The 19,333-nt window shown below is 49.2% G+C and overlaps 1 protein-coding gene and 2 long non-coding RNA genes across 4 annotated transcripts in view; 1 reads left to right on the top strand and 2 right to left on the bottom strand.

The window, feature by feature from the left end:
• ASTN2 (astrotactin 2) overlaps positions 1–19,333 on the bottom strand; it is a 567,068-nt gene that overhangs the window by 116,563 nt on the left and 431,172 nt on the right. The gene's annotated exons all lie outside the window — the stretch shown is intronic.
• Positions 13,090–15,649, top strand: LOC137148925 (uncharacterized). The gene is made up of 3 exons (XR_010918616.1): positions 13,090–13,464; positions 13,604–13,665; positions 15,525–15,649. It is a non-coding gene; the product is annotated as an uncharacterized lncRNA (long non-coding RNA).
• LOC137148924 (uncharacterized) lies at positions 15,311–18,098 on the bottom strand. The gene is made up of 2 exons (XR_010918615.1): positions 17,075–18,098; positions 15,311–15,997 (listed from the first exon to the last, which is right to left on the bottom strand). It is a non-coding gene; the product is annotated as an uncharacterized lncRNA (long non-coding RNA).

Raw genomic sequence — 19,333 nt, 5'->3', positions numbered from 1 at the left:
GCCTCCCAGAAGCCAGGTGTCGGGGAAAGAGAACTTGTCCAAGTTTTACCGCGTGTTTGGGTGGCCTGTTGTTAACCCAGCTGATCATATCTTTTACTTGGGATGCATCCTAATAATACTATGCCAAATCAGGGGAAGCCAGCCCACCTCACTCTGTAGGCCTAGGCAGAACTTTAGGATTCACCCTTTGTCCATATGAACGTTAACAGTACATAGTGATGCCCCTTGTCGGGCTTGGCACCAGACAGTCCTCTTTTTGGGTGGTTTATCCCCAGCCCGATACTGAGAGAAAACCTCACGTGAATTTTCCAATAGCAGAACGGGAGTGCCATTTTGAAGAGCATGCGGCTCTGCCCCCGCTGGCGTGACACTGCACGCATGTCACGCCCGTGTGGGCGGGGTGGCATGATCTTCAAAACGGCACCTCTCCCGTGTGGCATGACCTCACACGCACTGTGCATGTGAGTTCATGGCAGGGAGGACCCCGGGCCCAGAAGTACCAGAATGTCCACTCTTGTGGGAATGCATGAGTGGGCGCCCGAAAAGTGCATCCAGCCATGCTTTTAATGTCATGTCAGGGTTATCAACAGGGATGCACTGAAACAAAAATAACAACTTTGGGAGGGCATATGTCTTTACCAAGGCTACCCTAGCCAGCCAAGACATTTCATATTTGTTCCATTCCTCCAAGTCTTTTAGTACGTTTCTCCACAATATTTATCCCTAACAATTTGAAATGTTCCTTTACCCATTTAAATTTATGTAGCTGACAACAATTTGTTTTGACCTTTTCCGGGCTATTCATTCCTAAAATTTCAGCCAGGCAGCCAGAATCTTTAGCCAGGTTCTTTGAATTTTACTGATCCTAAGCAAGTAACACACAATGTAGAATGTCAACATTTTATTGTAACTTTGCTGTAACAAAAAGCTCAAAGAGAAGAAAAGAAAAAGAAAAAAGAGAAGCAATAGCCTTTTGGGTGTGGCTGAGTCCGAGATGATGTAAAGGGACGCTTTAACAAATGGATGGAGAAGTAAAGGCTCTTAGCGAGTGTAGGAATCTGTGGGGGTGGAGGTTCATTGAAGCAGACTCCCCTTTGACTCTCTTTCTTCCTAATACCTGCTCCCCAGGTGAAACTTTGGATCTGTACTGCAGCAGCTGCTGCTTGTCATGGATGAAGTGCTGCAGCTGAGCTGTGGGGAGGAGAGGGTGTCCCTAGCAGCATGGGCAGAGCTTGGTGTGGAAAGCCCAGGACTAGAATAGCAGGGAGGATGAAGGTCTGGAAGAAGAAGCATGGACACAGCCGGGTTTCAGGGCTGGAATAGGAGGGGGCTGCAGGTCAGGAGCACGGTGCACTTTTATCCGCACTAAACCCCACACCACTGTCCTAATATCCCCTTGCCTCCCCCGCTCAAGAGAGATCTGGAGAAGGCGAGCACAAGACAATTGGATGCAACAGCAACAAAATCCCAAGAATGGCCATTCTTCAGCCAGGCGCCTGAGATTGCAATCAGAACAAGCTGGGGGAGAGGACAGCCGGCTGCACTACTACACAGCGTGTGCCAGCTCCTCTTCATCTCTCTCCTCCCAGACAGGGGCTCTGCTCCTGGGCGGTCGGAACATAGATTCCGCTTCACACACTTTCAAGTCAACAGCTTTTAATGGGGGCCAACTCCCACAGAAAAGCACCTAAATCAACCTGCTGTGTTTCCTCACTCCCTATATGATGCCCCCTCTGCCTGTCCCTTCTCCCTTGTCTTTATTATGACTAATTATTAATAGTTTATTTTAATTCTCCCTTCTCACCCAAAATCTCACTTCAAAGGCTCTTGGGGGATAGAGGAGGGGATTTTGTGTGTGTTGGGGAAGGTTCCATGTGTATTTTCTACCCCTGTTTTATCTCCCAGCACAAAATGCATTAAAACAACAGACAAGGGGCGTTCAGGCCTTGGCAAGAGAGCTAGGGTACAACTGTAAGTTAAGGGTCTCCCTGTACATCTATACTAGGGAAAAGGCAGCGTTTAGGGCAGGTTTAGCTAGCACATCTTATTTATGGTATGTCTACACTGTATCTGGAGTTGTAATTCCCAGCTCAGGTAGACATGCCGTGCTAGCTCTGATCAAATGGATGTGCTAAAAACAGACGTGGGGCTGCAGCCGCAGGAGGGGCTAGTCACCCTGAGTATGATCCTGTCTGAAACCCCAGGCACATATACGGGGCAGCTAGCTCATCCCGTCACTCATGCTGCTGTGGCTGCACTTCTATTTGGAGAGCACTAGTTTGATCAAAGCTAGTGCAGGTATGTGGTATATGGGGGGGGGGGGGCAGGGGGAGACACTAGTCCACTCTTTTCTTTGAAACACTCTGAGTCCACTATAGTTTCTTGAGTAGGGGTGAGAGCAGGTGGCAGGGAAGAATACAGGGCCAGATCCAACTCCTGTTAAAGTCAGTGGAAAGAGAGCCATTGACTCCAGTGAGCTTTGCATCAGGCCCATAGGTAACTCACAAGTGAGGGTTAAAATGGTGATCACTAATGGGGGGGCGGTAAAAGCTTTTTTTTACTTTAACGTCACCCCAAACACACTCCGAGGTTATGCTAAGAACATCCTGGCCGAGGAGTATAGAACACATCCCAGATGCCTCCCCCTTTCCTTGGGTTCCAGCCCAGGGACTCTACAGTCAGTGGCTAAGGTCTGTGCTGTCCGACAACTTGCTGCTGTTTCCCTGGACTGCTTCCTAGGTTGCCTCTATCAGGCTCCAGCTCCTTCTCCGCCCACCCTGCCTTCTGAGACAAGCCTCCTGCTCTCCCTAGCCTCAGAGAGAGTGACTGCAGAACTGTCTGCAGCCCCTCTCTGCCTCCAGCTACCTGCCTTCATACTAGTCAGTGGTGCCTGTTCCTGTCCAGCTGAGCTTCATCCTTTAATGAGTCCTCACTGCTCTCTGGCTCCTCCTCCAGGTGCAGACTAGGTGGTTAATTGGCCCTCCTACCCACCTTAACCCCTTCAGGGGCTGGTGTGGGGTGAGCAACCCATCACAGAGGGACTTAAGTAGGTGCTTAAATGCTGTTCCGAATCAGGGCCTGGAAGCATATACCTATGGGTTGGTAAAATGGAGATTTGTGGGCAGAGAGATGCTTGTTCCTCCGAAAGAGAAATATACTCCTTCCTTTCATCCCTGTGCTTGCCAACCCATATGGAGCACACAAACCTGCCCCAGCTGGGAGGAACTGGGCAAGAGAGGGGCTCGTTTGCAAGAGGCCGTTTTCATAGCCTTCTCTGTCTGAGCAATGCTGTCTGAGTACAGGGGGCCTTTGGGTATTCTCTATCAAAGGGGTGCTAGTGATGGGGCGCCCATTTGAAATAGAAAGCCAGGCAATCCTCTCCTCTGCAACAAATGGAGGGGAGCGAGGCAGTCCCAAGGCAAATATCACGGTTACATCACTGGCAGGGTATAGTTATATGAGCTGCACAGGCTCGGGGAGAGGTTCTCCCAGCAAAGGTCAAAGCCATATTGATTTTGTGGAAAGACCCCTCCCTGACCGCACAGTGCAGGCCCCCTGACCGGAAAAGGCACCAGGGGAATGCTACAGAATATCCATTCATCCCCCATAACCCAAACTGGCCCCAGCAGTACTTCCTATTATGTCTCCATAACCTAATCTGACCGCCCCCCAGGGTTCCCAGATTAATATCTGGGAAAGCACATGGACTCAGTCACCCAATTAAGGTTTAGCCTGTCTAAACAGCATGAAATGTGATGTAGCCCCCTTGCAAGAACCAGATCTTCCTCCACAGCAAGCTGAACAAACTGGGGAGGGGTCACAGGGGAGTGGGGGGATCTCTCCTGTTCCTGTATCATGTGAAATGTGACGGAGGAGCAGCCTATTTTAATTGGCAAGTACCGCTAACTCTCCCTACTCAATGCCCCCTCCCCCCAACCAAAAGCGATGTAGAGGGCAGATGCAGGGCACTGCGTGGAGCCGCGGTTCAAGGAGGGAATGGCGCACGGTCTTGGTAAACTGGGGCGGGGGGTGGAATGTTGTGTTCTGCTCCTTGGCAGGTGCAGCACACAGGCACAGCTCAGGAGGAGCAGGGGCAAAGGGGACTTTAAGCCAGCTTTGCACCACCTATAGCCTGTCCGTGCCCGAGGGCCAGAGCAGTCCCTGGTGCACATTAGAGCAGCCCCGAGGGCTACTTTGCTTTACTACGGTGGTCTCGCTACAGCTGCCAATGGACAGGTCCACAGCCCAGGGGGGCTGTAACACTCAACACTATGGCTACTCCCCTTTCTACCTCTGGCTATGTCCCCAGCATGCTTCCTATGCTGGAGGCTCAGAGGTCAGTCAATGCATGCCAGCTCTCGGCAATTTCTGTGCCAAGGAAATTCTTCTCCAGGCTGTGGCAGCTTTTTAGAGCCTCAGAACATTGCCAGGGAGGTGAACAGGGGTCAGGTACTTTCCTTTCTGATGCATTCTTTTCTTGTCACTGGAAATCATCCAAGGCATGCCCAACAGCACTGCAACAGACTCTAAAGCAAGAAGATGAGAATAACCCTAGTACCAGAGATCCACTGACTTCAGCATCATTCCTCCAGCAGTGGCTAAGACCAGATGCTTCCAAGGAACGTGTCCAATCCTCACCGTGGCCTCAGTCCAGCAAAGCAGTTCAGCACGTGCATACCGTCAAGCAAATGAGTAGCACGGTTGACTCCAAAGGGACAACTCATCTGTTTAAAGTTATTCACATGCTTGAGTTCTTTGCTGGATTGGGGCCGCAATGCCCCTGATTGTGCATTGAGGGCCGGGTTTTCTAAAGAGCTCAGGGCTGCATTTCCAAGAGTTCAGTGGGGTCAGATTTTCATAGGAGCCAAGCTCCCAACGTGCACCCAATGAATGTAGCTCTTTTGAAACTGGGGGGCACATCTTTGGGGGCCTAAATGGGAGGTGAGCTAATGCGAAAATCTGGCCCCACTTGTGGTTCCTGAGTCCTTCTCCAAATTCCAACCATATCATTTTATTGTTGAGAACAGTGTCCTTCCATAAAGACCGGTCCATAAAGGCTTTTATATAGATGATCAGTGACTGGCATTCATATGCTATAATGAGTTCAAACTCCATGAGCAGCCTTCACTCTTGATGATTTGGCAGGATCGACTCTGGGCCGTGAGAGAGCCTTTGTTCTAGGGGAAGGTTTTATATACCTGGACAAAAGCCATGCGTGGCCTTATTAACCTCCACTGTAATAAGTTCAGAGCTGTTTCAGCTACGAGGGAGCAACCTGTGGCTGTCATTTTACCCTTTATCCTTGTCTTGAGTAAGAGCCAGTGCAGTCTGAACAGACAACACAACGCCTTCAATTAACATTGTGACCTTAAAGTGGATGACGTACTCTTGGCTCTCTCCTATTCAGCACACTTCCCAGTTCCCTATTTTAGAAGTTTATTGATGGATTTTCCTACTTCTCAACCTACAGAATCATTTGGGAGGATTGGAGGCAATGCCCTAATCCCGGATAATGAACTGGAACTGCCCTGCGGAAACGTGACTCAATGAAATACTGAGGCATCTGGTTCAACATTGGCCAACAATCTCCTCCTCCCTCTTGCTTTCCAGGATACAAAAATGACATTGATAGGTGGAAACAACTACAGCTATCCCAGTGGGAGAAAAACCAGTGCTCTCCAAATGAATGCAACGCCCAGAATTAACTACTTGCTAGGTATTATTGCACAACACCTCCCAGAAAGCTTCTTCCAAAAATTTGACCTTCTCTTCAAAGGCTTCTCTTTCTTTGTTTTTGTTTTTGTGTTTTAAACAAGCCAACAGCTAAGTGGATTAGTGCTAAGGAAAGGTGCCCTGGGAACTGAAGTCTTCTATTTCTTCACGCAACGAACACAACGGAGGCTGCAGCAGTGCTAACTTACAAACCCTAACCCAGGCATGCTTTCTGTTGGAGAAAGGTAGTTCAGGTGCCATTCCACTTCAGTTCTTGGCCTCTCCACTGAGACCTTCTTCAAGGGTGCCAGTCGGTGCTCACTAGGATGGTGTTTTTTCTTATGTGCATGCCTGATGACTAGGAAGCCGACTGAGGCCTATTTCACGTAAGCCAACAAAAAGTTGGCAGATGGTAACATTTGCTCAGTACTGACCTGAGGTCGAAGGCTCGATATTCCATCACCAATTCCCCAGAGTCATCCAATCTTCCTCTACCCCAGTGATATTCTAAGACTTCCTAAGAGAGGTTGTGAAACCCAGAGTCTCCATGAAACAGTTGCATATAACTCCTGGACTATGAAGTCTAAACCTCGTAGACATCAGATTTTGTCACCTATGGTAGGCTTTGATCTGAGAGAAGCCCTCCAACAGCACCATGATAAGGAAGACAAGCCGAAGCTTAGTGCACCATACAAACCATCTTCTTAAAACCAATAAAGCCCAAGAGTATTTTCTTCCATTCTTAACCAGAAAAAAAGACTCCAGTCCATTGGCAAAAAGCAGCCAGGAGACTGAGCTTCACACAGCTGTGATTACAGGCCAAGACTGTAAAAAAAAAAGTAGCACCTAAATTACGAATAGTTAGCATACACACAAACACACAAAGAATGAAGAGAGAGAGATAAATAGATATCGATAGAGCCATAGATCTCAAAACACTTTACAAAGCGGGTCAGTATCATTACCCCTATGCCACAGATGGGGAAACTGAGGCACAGAGGAGCATGCTGGGCACTCAGCACTTTTAGAAATCAGAACTCTGGTATAGTAAGGAGCTAGGAACTTAGCTTCAGGCAACTGTTTTATGGAAATCTGGGCAATAGAGACAAACCACTAACCCCCTTGTGACCTTCACTGAGTTTGCTCTGGCTAAATTTGTATTCCTTCATGTCTATAAATGGCTGTTCATATAATATCAGCTGCACAGCATTCATGCAGGGGATGTGCTGCTGGAAAATGGTGGTCACCATATCTACATTTACATAGCCAAGGCAATCAAGATGTTTTAAAATGATTCACAACGAGCATAATAAAACTGCAGTAAATCAGATTAAAGTCATATCCTGCCAAAATCACAAGTGAAAATGTAACTTGCGAGCCGACCAAATAGGAAACTTTCCAATTCAACACATCCAGCATGAAGGCAAACTCCTTTCTTTACAAGAATCAGTGTTTTTCAATGGATGCCTCCTTGTAGGACATGGCACTCTACAAGAGAGGTGATTTTTGAATGCTCCAACACGTACTTTCTGCCAAAAGTTTCCTACACAGCTGTGACCTCACCCTCTTCAAATAATCCTAACCAGTCCCGGTCTACTGCCCACATGCCACCTTCAATCAAGGAGCCAGGTTCTTCTCCTAGTCACAAACCGGCTGACGTCAGCTGGGCTCTGTCAGCACAAAAGAGGGCTGGATTGACCCTGGTTAAAATAAGGACCTCTTAGTTCTGGCCTGAGGATTCTATTCCCAGCTCTGTCACTGACTTGCTGTGTGACCTTGGACAGGTCCAATGCCCCCTCTGTCCCCAAGCCCCCTTCACTCTGTCTTGTCTATTTGGGTTGCAAGTTCTTTAGGGCAGAGGCTGTCTCTTACTATGCTGTGTACAATGCTTAGCACAACTGAGCCCCAGTCTTATTTGAGACCTCTAAGTGTTACCTTAATAAAAATAATAACGGGGCGCTAGGATATTGAAAGCATATCTCCTTAGCAGGAGTGGGCAATTTCCAACGCACCTTACAGGCCTGCCGCAGTAAGGCAAAAAACAGCTGTAAACTTCACTTGATGCTCGGTAATTCCTCCCAGCTGCACAGGCAGGGCTGTTATACACACATACCTGCATCAGTGCAGAGGGACTTGGAGTCTTTATTGCACATGCTAAGGAATATCCCCTTTGCAGGCTTGATGACACAAAAGCCCACACACTCTCCTACCAGTGTTAAGGGAAAAAATGTCTATGGCAGCCACAAGAGGACAAAGGGTCACCGGAGGACGTTAGCAGCAGGTAAATTTAGAACAAATCTAATCCATCGATCCATGGAGAGCCTGTAGCCAGCCTGTTTTTAGTACAGAATTGCCAGGTTTTATTTTTTTTTTGGCATAAACTGTTTGATTAAGATTGTGGATGGCCCTGAGCTAGTGCCCCAGGAGCCTCCTCCGTTTATCTGCACCTGAGCACCAGCTCTGCGCAGCTGGAGATGACATACACTGTGCACAGCCGGCTCTACCACGAGAGCCAGAGAGGCTGGCAGGGGCAAGGTGGCACCAGCCAGCAGAGCTGGGAAGGCACCAATGGCAGGGCATGCTGTACTCTCTCTTGCGGCAGCAGAGCTGCTTCTCTGCCTTCCTCCCCCTGAGGAATTTAGGTTGATGCAGCCAGCACTTCCCTTGGAACTCCTGCTCACCGCCCTGCAGCCTTGGATGTGGCTTTAAACCACAATCGAGCGGCTTTGTTTCAAAAGACTTTAAACATCTCCTGAATGCAGGGGACTGCACTTGATGTAGCACAAGTCTCCAAGGGAAGGACCCCAAATTCTTCTCCCTACATCATCACTGCCTGGGCGTTGCTTGTTATAGGGCTAGTTACGGCCCTCTAGCAGGCTTTAATTTGGTGCAGACCAGGGGTGAACTGACCCTCTGTGTGGAGCCGGGAGCCTTCCTCAACATCTTCATACCATGAATATTGATGAGGGCCTGTGTGAGCTGGCAGAACAGGTGCCAGCTCATGCCAAGACCCCTACACTTCAACCGGATGCTGACAAATGCAGAACTGGGATCCGGTCTGGCTCCCCTGTGTGTTAGAATTGGTAAAATAGGCATTAGGGTTCTAAAAATGTGTTTAGACTTTATGAAATGCTTGTGAGTTGCTGTGTGCGTCAGTCTCACTTATAATATCTCTATCCCGTGTCATAAGGGAATATTCACATGTTTGCTCTGTAACTGTAAAAGTGATTGCTCTGAAACGGTAAAACCATTGATCAGGAGTGAATCGTTACCAAATGTGAAAGATTAGTTTACCACAGGAGGTGTTATCTCCTGCTCAACAAAAGGTGGCCCATAGACACCAGACAAACCATCATAGAACATCAGAGGACAAAAGACTGTGTTAATTGTTCCCCCCACACACACTCATGAAGAGATGTGCATGTGGACTCGTCCCATCCACTTGAACTCAGGGGGAAGGAAATAAAAGTCTCTACAAGAAGAAACTGTATCACTTTGCTACTTGGACTTTGGGAGGGTAAGATTTCTAAGCATAAGTAAATGATCCCCAGCTGCTTAGCCTGGGCTAGTCCTGGAGGACATATAGAGCTTGCATAGTACAGAAGCTTCAAATACCTTTTGGAACCTAAGACTGTAACTCATTTGTGGGTATGTTTATCTGCTTTAATTGTGTAAATAGCTCTAATTTATTTACTTAATTAATAAATCTTTAATTAATTTATTGTAGGACTGGCTATGAGTATTGTCTTTGGTGTAAGATCTAGGGTGCAATTGACCTAGGGTAAGTGACTGGTCCTTTGGAACTAGGAGTAACTTGAATATTGCAATTTTTGCTGTAAGGGACCATCTATCACACAGGCAAGCTTACCTTACCTCAAGTTCCCATCTGTAAAATGGGTATAATATTTCCCTACCTCCCAATTATGAGGATAGATTTATGAATGTCTGTAAAGGGCTTTGAGCTCTTCCCATGGCACGTAAGAACATAAGAATGGCCATATTGAGTCAGACCAATGATTCATCTAGCCCATCAGAGGGAATGGACAGAACAGGGCAATTTTGAGTGATACATCCCCTTTCATCCAGCCCCAGCTTCTAGCACTTGGAGGTTTAGGGACAACCAGAACATGGGGTTGCATCCCTGACCATCTTGGCTAATAGCCATTGATGGACCTATCCTCCATGAACTTACTTAATTCTTTTTTGAACCCAGTTATACTTTTGGCCTTCAGAACATTCCCTGGCAATGAGTTCTACAGTTCAATGAGTTCTGTATGAAGAAGTACTTCCTTCTGATTGTTTTAAACCTCACCTGTTTTAAACCTGTTAATTTCATCCGGTGACCTCTAGTTCTTGTGTTATGTGAAGGAATAAACAACACTTCCCTAGTCACTTTCTCCACAAAATTAATGATTCTATAGACCTCTTTCATATCCCCCCATTGGTGTCTCTTTTCTAAACTGAACAGTCCTCATTTTTTTAACCTCTCCTCATATGGAACTATGGAAGCACAAGGCATCATTACCCATCTTATGTGAGTGTCCGTGCACCAGACCCCTCTCATCACCCCTTTCTGATGTCCGAGGACTCTGCATCTGTGACTGCTGTAGAAGGGCTATTAAGCTTCGCTGGGGGATGATCACTGTGCAAAAGGGAAGCTCTTTTCTGTAGTGGCCCCATTTGTTCTGCCTTAGCTTGACACAGCTTCCTCTGGATCCACATGAGCATGACAGGAGGTTTGTGCCATTCGGCTTTGGCACGCTGCCCACATATTCAATCTGCTCCTGCTGCCGTTCCTGTTCCTTACACTGACACTGATACTGACAAACCCTCCCTCCTGCCTCCAGGGATGAGCTCATCTGTACTTAAAAAGGGGAAAAAAGCAGCTAGAGAGAAATAAAACAACGTAAGCGCCCTCAGCCTCTATTTATTCAGCACTTCAAGGTGCTTCAAGGACAAGCTCTATCTGATTTAATGGAACCTGTGTGATTTTTAATTAGCAGATTAGATCACAGAACCCAGAACCCAAATTTATGAGCTGGACTGAGGCACGTAGGTCAAACTTAACCCAATCACAGAGTCCAGAGCTGGAGAGACAGTGGATTCAGACAGCCCCAGGATTGGGGGATCTCCACCTAGCTTCCAGAAAGGGGACTGGTCCTAGTGTTAAGATTGCCCAGAGGTGATGATGCAGAAGTAGGAGTTTCCTGCTTATGATCTGCTGGGCTTATGCTCCAGGACATGTAAGGTATTTCTACACGGCAATAAAACACTCAGAGCTGGCCCATATCAGCTAGCTCACACTGCAGGGCTGTACGTTTGCAGTGTAGATGTTCCCGAAATCACTGCAGTTTTATATCCTCACAGCCCAAGTCTCACGGACTCCAGAGAGCTGAGATGTGCCAGCCCTGGGTGTTTTATTGCACTGTAGATACACCTGTGCTGCGAGGAAGCTCCCAGTCAAGGGAGGGAGAGTCTATTGTCAGCAGGAGCCTCTGCTCTTTGTTAGGTGGGAGCTACTCAATGGTTTCCTGTTTGTTGGCACGACGCTGCTGTGAGGAAGCTCACACAGCTGGATACTACCTGGCAAGGGCACGGCACACTGCTGTGAGGAAGCTCATGCTGGGGGAGGGCACTATTTGCTGGATGTTGACACAGTGGGAGTCCCAGTTAGCAAACACTGGGCACGGCTGTGAGGATGCACAGATTATTGTTGGCAATAGTGAGACACTCAGAGGTGAGGGCGGGAGCCAAAATCAAGCTGCTCAGGAAGGTATGACCTGAATGAATGCCTATCAGCACACAGTCACGCAACAACAACCCCCACGCCTGCCAACGCACAGTGACACAACGACACCCACGCCCGCCAGCACACAGTCACACAACAACAACCCCTACGCCTGCCAACGCACAGTAGCACAACACCCACGCCCACCAGCACACAGTCACACAACAACTCCCACGCCTGCCAACGCAAGGACACAACGACACCCACGCCCGCCAGCACACAATAGCATGACACCCACGCCCGCCAGCACACAGTAACACAACAATGACTCCCACACCTACCAACACAACAACCCCCTAGCCCACAAACATTTAGCAAAGCAACAACCCCTCACGCCTGCCAGCACGCAGCAATGCAACAACTCCTCCCATGCCCACCAATGCATAGTAAAGCAACAACCCCCACACCTGCCAATGCACAGCAATGCAATGACACCCTCGTCTGCCAATGCACAGCAATGCAATAACACTCACACCAGCCAACACATAGCAACGCAACTACACCCACGCCCACCAATGCAACAACAATGCCAACGCACAGCAATTCAATGACTCCCATGCCTGCCAACACACAGCAAGACAACAACGACTCCCACATCCCAACACAACAGCAACAGAATAGCAATCCCCACTCTTTGGCCTGAAACACTGTCCAGCTGTCCTGGAGTGACTCAAGAGCAGCCTAAAGATCTTTTGCTTATGCCTAGTGATCTTTACCCCCCAGTCTTCAAGCAGCATAAAAATACAGTTCCTCCTGGTTAGGGGTTTTTTATTCCCTTCCCCGCTTCGAGTTCCAAACTCAGCTCATGGGAGGAATTAACCTGCAAGTCCCATCTTCATAGGTCGGGGGTGGGGGGAAGAGTAAACAACAAAGTCTTTGTTCCCTTCTAATATTCCACTGCAGACCATCTGATGTCGATGGGTCTTCCTTGTCAGGATGGACATCACACCTTGTGTTGGCACTAGCACTGCACACGAGTTAATGTTTCTCTCCTGCCTGGTGATTTACAGGTACAGAAGCTTCCAATGCAAACACTCAGACATTACCTTACCAAATGGGATACAGAGGGGATGAGTGAGATTAGTGCAGGCAGGAAGTCACAAGCATTCCACACAGTATAAACCCGCGGTTCCCAACCTGTTTACCATTGTGGGCCGCATATGTGGCTCTCTACGTGTTACGTGGGCCGCATCCATACAGTAGATGTACTACCTGCATGCCCCTGAGGCTGGCACGCGGGCCACAGCTGTGTGCTGACCGGGCTGCAGGTTGAGAACCACTGGTCTAAACACTAGACACACTCTTGTCATTCGAATACCTGTTTTAACAATACGAACACACAGGTGAGCCGGACCGGTTCCAGCTCTGCGTTCGTCAGTGTTGAGTGCAGACATGGGGATCTTAGCATGAGCCAGCACCTGGTCTGCCAGCCTCACAAGTACATTTAGTTACTTTATTTTTAAACCCTCTACTAATGTGGCTATTTTTATCTGAAGCCCTAAAAAAAATCCACCCAACCATCCTCCCCCTGATGAGGTGAACAGGAGATGGGATTAATGACGTTCCATTTAATCATCCCCTTTATTTCTCAACAGGGCCTGGTTTACAAGGAAGCTTTTCTTCTCTCTGACCCGTGTGTCAGGCAGGGAGCCTACAGCCAAAGAGTTTAGCAGGTTGTTCCTTTCTCCTCCTCTGAGGGGAACCCAGTGCTGAACTCGTCCTTCCAGGGGCTGCAGTTACTTGGCATGGAGCGGTGTCACGCAGCGAAGCTATGCTACCACAGAGTCCTGGACGCATCAGCACTGAACAGCCTGTTTCTAAAACAGACAAGTCACTGAGGACTGATGCCGGGAAAGCAGCTACAGGGAGAGAAGCCCGCAGTCACAGACAGGCTGACCTGAGGCAGCAGTTTCATGGAGCAGAAGGTGCTGATTTTGAGGGGAGATGTATGAACTACCAAGCAGGTACAAAATCCGACAGCGGGATAGCGGTTTCAGCGGCAGGAAGGGTGGATTTTAGAAGGACTCATCCATCCGTACCAATTTAAAATGAATCCAAAAGTTTCCAATCTGTCGCCATCTTTTTGTTCTGTGTTTTGTGCAGCACCTAGCACAATGGGTTCTGGAGCTCCTACGTGCTACTGTGATACAAACAACAATATGCAGGTAGGAAACTGCTCTAACTGGGCAGGTAACATCAGGGTTCCCCAGCACAAGAGGGATCTTTATTTATGGTTCTTCAGACTGGGATGGGGCATCATGTGGGCATTCCCCAGGCTGCCACAGTGTTCTAGCCTGATGTGGAAGATGGAGACAGGATCTGGCGAGTCCACTCGCCCAGGTAAAAACAAGCTCCCGAATCAAAGAGTCTGGAGGTACATCTCCAACAGCAAAAAAAAAAAGCAGTTTCATGAGACTCACGCTGCAGGGCTAAAAATGGCAGTGTAGACGTTCAGACTTGGGCTCGAGCCAAGGCTCCGAGATCCTCTGCCTTCTCCAGGTTAGAAAGCCCAAGTTCTAATGTCTCTACAGCTATTTTTAGCCCCACACCGCAAACCCAAGGCAGTTGACTTGGGCTCTGAGACTCGCTGCCATGGGGGGGTTTTTTTGTTTGTTTTTTGCTGTGTGGATGTACCGTGGATGGCTCAGATGACTACCAGTGGGCTCTGGACCCTTTCACCTAGCTCACTGGATTGAACTATCTGGCTCAGGGCAACAGGGACTGTCAGGTACTCTTTGCACACGGCAGATTGGAGGCTGCTACTCGCAGGTCAGGCTTCTGTACCCAATTCAGACAGGCTACAGAGCTTCCATCAAGGAGAGAGATGTGAGAAATTGGGACTGAAGGCTGGTACCGTCTTTTGGCTGTTTATGGCCTGCACAAGATATGAAAGAAGGCCCCCTGGTTAGCCATCTCAGCACTGGATCGGCCTGGAGGCCGGACTCCCCTCATCCCTAGAAGAATTTGCTCTGTTTGGGATAAGGGGCAGGGCTATCTCAACGCTGCCCAGGCTGTACCCATTACGCAGAGAATCAGAGGACTCACGTCACTCTCCAGGGCAGCCAGCCTGACACCCTCCATGAGCACTAGGGCCATTTACAAACCCAAGCCAGCCCACTGGTCTCCTGCCCCTACATCTCTGAACTGAGGTTGGGAGTGCAAGGAGAACCTTCCTCACGGTGAAATTCACCCCTATAGAGGGCTGCCATTTCTGCCCTCGATTGAGGGGTTAGGTGGGACTGAACTGAGCACAGGCATGGAGGCAATTACACCCTTCACTCCTTTTTAGATTCTAAACTCTGGAGGGAAGGGAATGCTGATCCCACGTGCTTGCCCAGTGTCCAGTATAAACAGGGCTCTGATCCTGACTAAGGCCTCCAGGTATTGCCACGATGCACATGTTATACAGGGATTAGGAGGAAGGATGGTCTTGTGCTGGACTGAAACCCTGGAGATCTGGGTTCAGCTCCTGGCTCTGCCAAAGGCTGCCTGTGTGACCTGCAGCACATCACTATGCATAGGATCAATCTTCAAAAGCAGCTCAGGGTGACCGTACAGGTAACAGCACAGGAACAGATGGGGATAAAACTGGCCTTGAAAATGGGGACAAGAGTCCTTCCTTTCACCCACCCTTTGGCCTAGTTAGACTGCAAGTCATTGGGGGCAGGGACTGTCCCTTATTATGTGTCTCTCTAGCACCCGGATCAATGAGATCCCATCTCAGTTGGGGCATTTATGAGCTATTCTAATAGCAATGAACAAAGATCCCTAGTCTGAAATAGACGAGGATCGGGACTGAAGTGGAACCAGAAGAAAGAAATGAAAAGCACTTAGCATGGGGTTCTCTTTGTTCCCCTCTTCTTCCTCCTTCGGAGGTTCTTAACTTTAGAATGCCTCCTCCAGAGGAGTTTTGGAGGAACAGAAAATGTTTTCCAAACCTAATATTAGTTCCAGATGTTCACAGACATTTTGGTTTGTCCCTCGCTCTGTAAAACACATTTTCTCTCTCTCTCTTTTTCTTAAGTGCAGAGCCTGCTTCATCTATGACGTAATCTGCTAGCAGCCCAGCCAGTGTGCGTGCACACACAGGGGTGCCCGCTCTCTCTCTCCGAGCGTCTCATGTTCAAACAAAGAGAATCACTCATCTACAAAGCTGTCACGCACATAGAGTTGTGAGTAATTTCTACAAACTTTAATGAACAGTTTGGGCTGTAATTGCTCGATCTTTTCTGGCTGCCCAACGGAGAGCTGCATGGTGCTGAAAGTATGGTTTGGTTCGCACACAAGTTCACTTCAGGTACAGTCCTGTTAACATCAGCTGTTTTGAGGGCTGTGTTTTTCTAAACACTGGTCATAAGCCTTTAAAAACGTATGTAGCCAAGGGGCTGGGTGGGCAGGTATTCCCCGAGCGGCCTTCATTTCCCTCATTCAGGCCCCCAGTACCTCTGTCCTGCACATTGAGACAAGGAGAGAGGGGGGTGACTCCTGACCCAGCTCCTGGATGAAGAAGAGGATACAATTATTTTTGACTCTGGGAAAAGGCTTCGTCTTCCACTTGCCAGCAGAACAGGAGGCCAAGGGTTTTGTCGAGATTAGACGCTGGAGCCTTGGGGGGAGAGGCAGAGGGCCAGATGCCATACAGGAGCAAGCCTGCCATGCAACCAGAGGGTGGGCTGGCACAGGGCGAGCGGAGGGCAGTGCCAGGAATCACAGTGCTATGAGGTTATAACTCTAATTTTTCTTTACAAAAAATACAGATGGTCTTCCCACTCTTAAGGCCTAGAGATCTCAGGAATAAACTCCAGCAGCATCAAGAGCATAGCTGTTTTCGGCCGGCATGGCTGTGCTGCTAAAATAACCCTGCTGTCTCTCTGGTGAGTGGCCAGACGCCCTACTGACAGCAGAAGAAATGGGGTAAACCTCAACTTGTCCAAGGAATAGGCACAGATTTTCCAGAGGGGCTCCTTTTTTAGGTTTTTGCTATTGATTTTATGTGAAAATTACTCAGAGATCGGGGTGATGGGCAGCACTATGAGAAAGCGCGCGAGCGAGCAAGCCTCAACTGGAGACACACCCAGTGGCTCATTCTCCAAGTAGCTGAACACCCACAAATCCAAACAGAGTCAATGGGAGCTGCATATGCTCAGCACCTTGGAAAAAATCAGGCCCCTTGCTGTCTCCAGTTGGAAATCCAAAAATCAAGGCATCTGCAGCATGGTGCGACTCCCCACCTTGGCGCCTCCTGCTAGCTATCTGGGGAATCAGCCCTCAACCGGGCAGACGCCTCTTTCTGCGGTGTCTGGTGTCTCTCTCCTCTCGACTCTCGCTCTCGTGACTCAGACCCTTCACTTGGGTCATAGTCTGTGCTCCCCGCTTCCAAGGGATTCTGCAGTCCGTTCTAGGCCCCTTCCCACAGTGGCCACTGCAATCCTGCCAGCAGTCCTGTGGCAATCAGGGGCTGCAGGAGGGATGTGGGCCCGCCCACTACTCCGGGTCCCAGCCCAGGGACCCTAGGTGTGATAGCCTTTCACTGCATCTCCCCAACTCCTCCGTAGCTTTCCCTGGGCCGCTTACCTGCAGTCCCATTACCTTCCCCGCCCTTGCTTCAGGTCCTTTGGCTCTGTTGATTCCCAGCAACCAGCCACTGCTCTGTCCAGGGTACTGCCAGTCTTTCCCCTCCAAGCTCCTGAGAGGCACTGTCCTTGCTTTGCTTTGTTGTGCCTTATATACTGGTGTCCTGGGCCCTGATTGGCTGCCATGCAGCTCCTTCCTATTGGCTGCCTTTCCAGGGGCCTGCTGAACCCTTTCCTGACAGTACTATTTGAGCTCCAAGGCGTGGGCGGGTGCAAGCCACCCTAAGGGGAGGAGCCATTGAACCTGGACTCAATTAATTACGGGGGACAACAAATGAAAAAAACAGGGACGGGCGTGAAGGTTAAAGGGCTAAACGGAGAGAACCTGATGGAGACACTGAGCAGAGAACCCCGGATAGCACCCACTGTTCCTCGAAGGTAGCCAAAGAATCAGCGGATGCGGCCCAGAGGAATTCTGTCAGGAGACATAATCGGACGGAGGAACGAAAGGAGGCCCCACTGTCCCAGAGCACCTCCTTGGCCAAGCTCATCTCCCTGGTGTTGTAGATGGCCGCCTTGGCCAAGGTGAGGAGGAGGTTGACGAGGAGGTCCCGCAACTTAGTGGGGCCGCGGATGGGGTGTGCGTAGATCAGGAGGTGTGGGGAGAAATGCAGCCAGAACCTCAGGAGGAGGTTCTGGAGGAGCCGGAATAGGGGATGCAACCTGGCCCACTCCAGGTAGATGTGCACCAGGGTCTCCCTCACTCTGCAAAAGGGACAGGCATCGGGATGGGAGGTGAAACGTGCTAGGTACACGCCCATGCTCACAGCTCTGTGAAGGAGCTGCCAGCCGATATCCCCAGCAGGCTGTGGAACCAAGGTGGAATACAGGCTGGCCTACCAGGGTCTCTCACCCTCGACAGGTGGTAAGAGGTCCCACCACTTGGTGCCAGGGAAGACACCAGGGCGAGGAAGTGGAGCATGTGGAGCACGAGTGTGTGGAGATGTGCTCTTGATGCGGTTCGGAAGCGCACCGGCTGCAGGTCCCGCAGCCAGCTCGGGGTGTGCGGGAGAGGTGGTCAGGGGGTTTGCGGGGCGGGGGCCCGATGAAGAGGTCTGGAGGGCCTGGGGTGAGGGGCAGGCGGGCAACGCCCTCTTTCAGGACCCGCTCAAACCTTTCCTGGCAGTGAGGGGCATCCAAAATTAGTAGCGTCACAGGGCTGGAGAGTTTGAGAAAGAAGAAGGGAACATTTGGATATTAAACAACTGAGAGAAGAGAGAACTTTGGGCTTTTCTCTCTGTTTTTTTTATTAATGTAAATAGGTTTTTTTAGTCTGTTTGTTGTTTTGGTTTTTTGGTGTTCAGAATTAGCAAAATGCCCAGGAGCAGAGCGAGGGGCACGCAGCTCTCGGGAGTGGTTTTCTTCACCTGTCTAACACATGGCAGTCATGAAAAGAAAATAATAATAATAATCTGCATTTCCTACTGCAGCTGCCACACAGAGACCCAGCCACATCAAAGGAGAAAGCCCGTGTCTCCCTCATCTGGCCTCACCTGACAAACGTGTGAGCAATCTGGAATCTCAGTCCAAAACACAACGCTTCCTTTAGCGGGTTATTTTCCTTTTCCATTACTGGTGGATGCCCATCCAAGATAAAGAACAAACCTGCCATGCTTGGAAACTGGAACCGTAACCCAGGAGCTGCAGCTGCATTGGGTAGCTTTGGAAATGGAAGTCAATGACAGGGAGGAAGGGAAACTTACTTTGGGATAGGACTGAGGTGTAAACAAATGTGGGGCCCCAATTCTGACTGCTTGTAGTGTAAGCTCCTGGAAGTGATCAGTGGCCTTGGAAGGATGCACTGATCTTTCCTCTGGCAATGAAAACCCAGCCTCTGTAGCACAGAAGCTCAGATACTATAGTTATGGGGCAGTATAAATACCTGAGAGAGAGAGCTGACAGGAAGAACAGATAGGACCAAAATTCTCTGCTGGTATAATCTGGTGCAGCTTCATTTATAACAGAAGAGAATTTGACCCATAGGTTCTCAGAAAATTACAGAGTGAATAAAACCCCCACTACCAGCCAAATTCGGCTTTCACCTGCATTTCCCAGGGAAATGAATCTGGATGGTGCCTGTATAGCTGAGAGCAGAATTGGGTTCTGAATGATCATGGCGAGATAGCGTTTCTGATGGAATCATCACGCATTCAAAATCCCAGGTTTCCGTGACTCTCATCCTCCTTCCATCACGATCGGG

The sequence above is a fragment of the Emydura macquarii genome, unplaced genomic scaffold, assembly GCF_026122565.2.
Source record: "Emydura macquarii macquarii isolate MOO-44397 ecotype Brisbane River unplaced genomic scaffold, CSIRO-AGI_Emac_v2 contig_691, whole genome shotgun sequence".
In the NCBI taxonomy this organism is placed as follows: Eukaryota; Metazoa; Chordata; order Testudines; family Chelidae; genus Emydura; species Emydura macquarii.
This window is presented reverse-complemented; position numbering and strand designations above follow the sequence as displayed.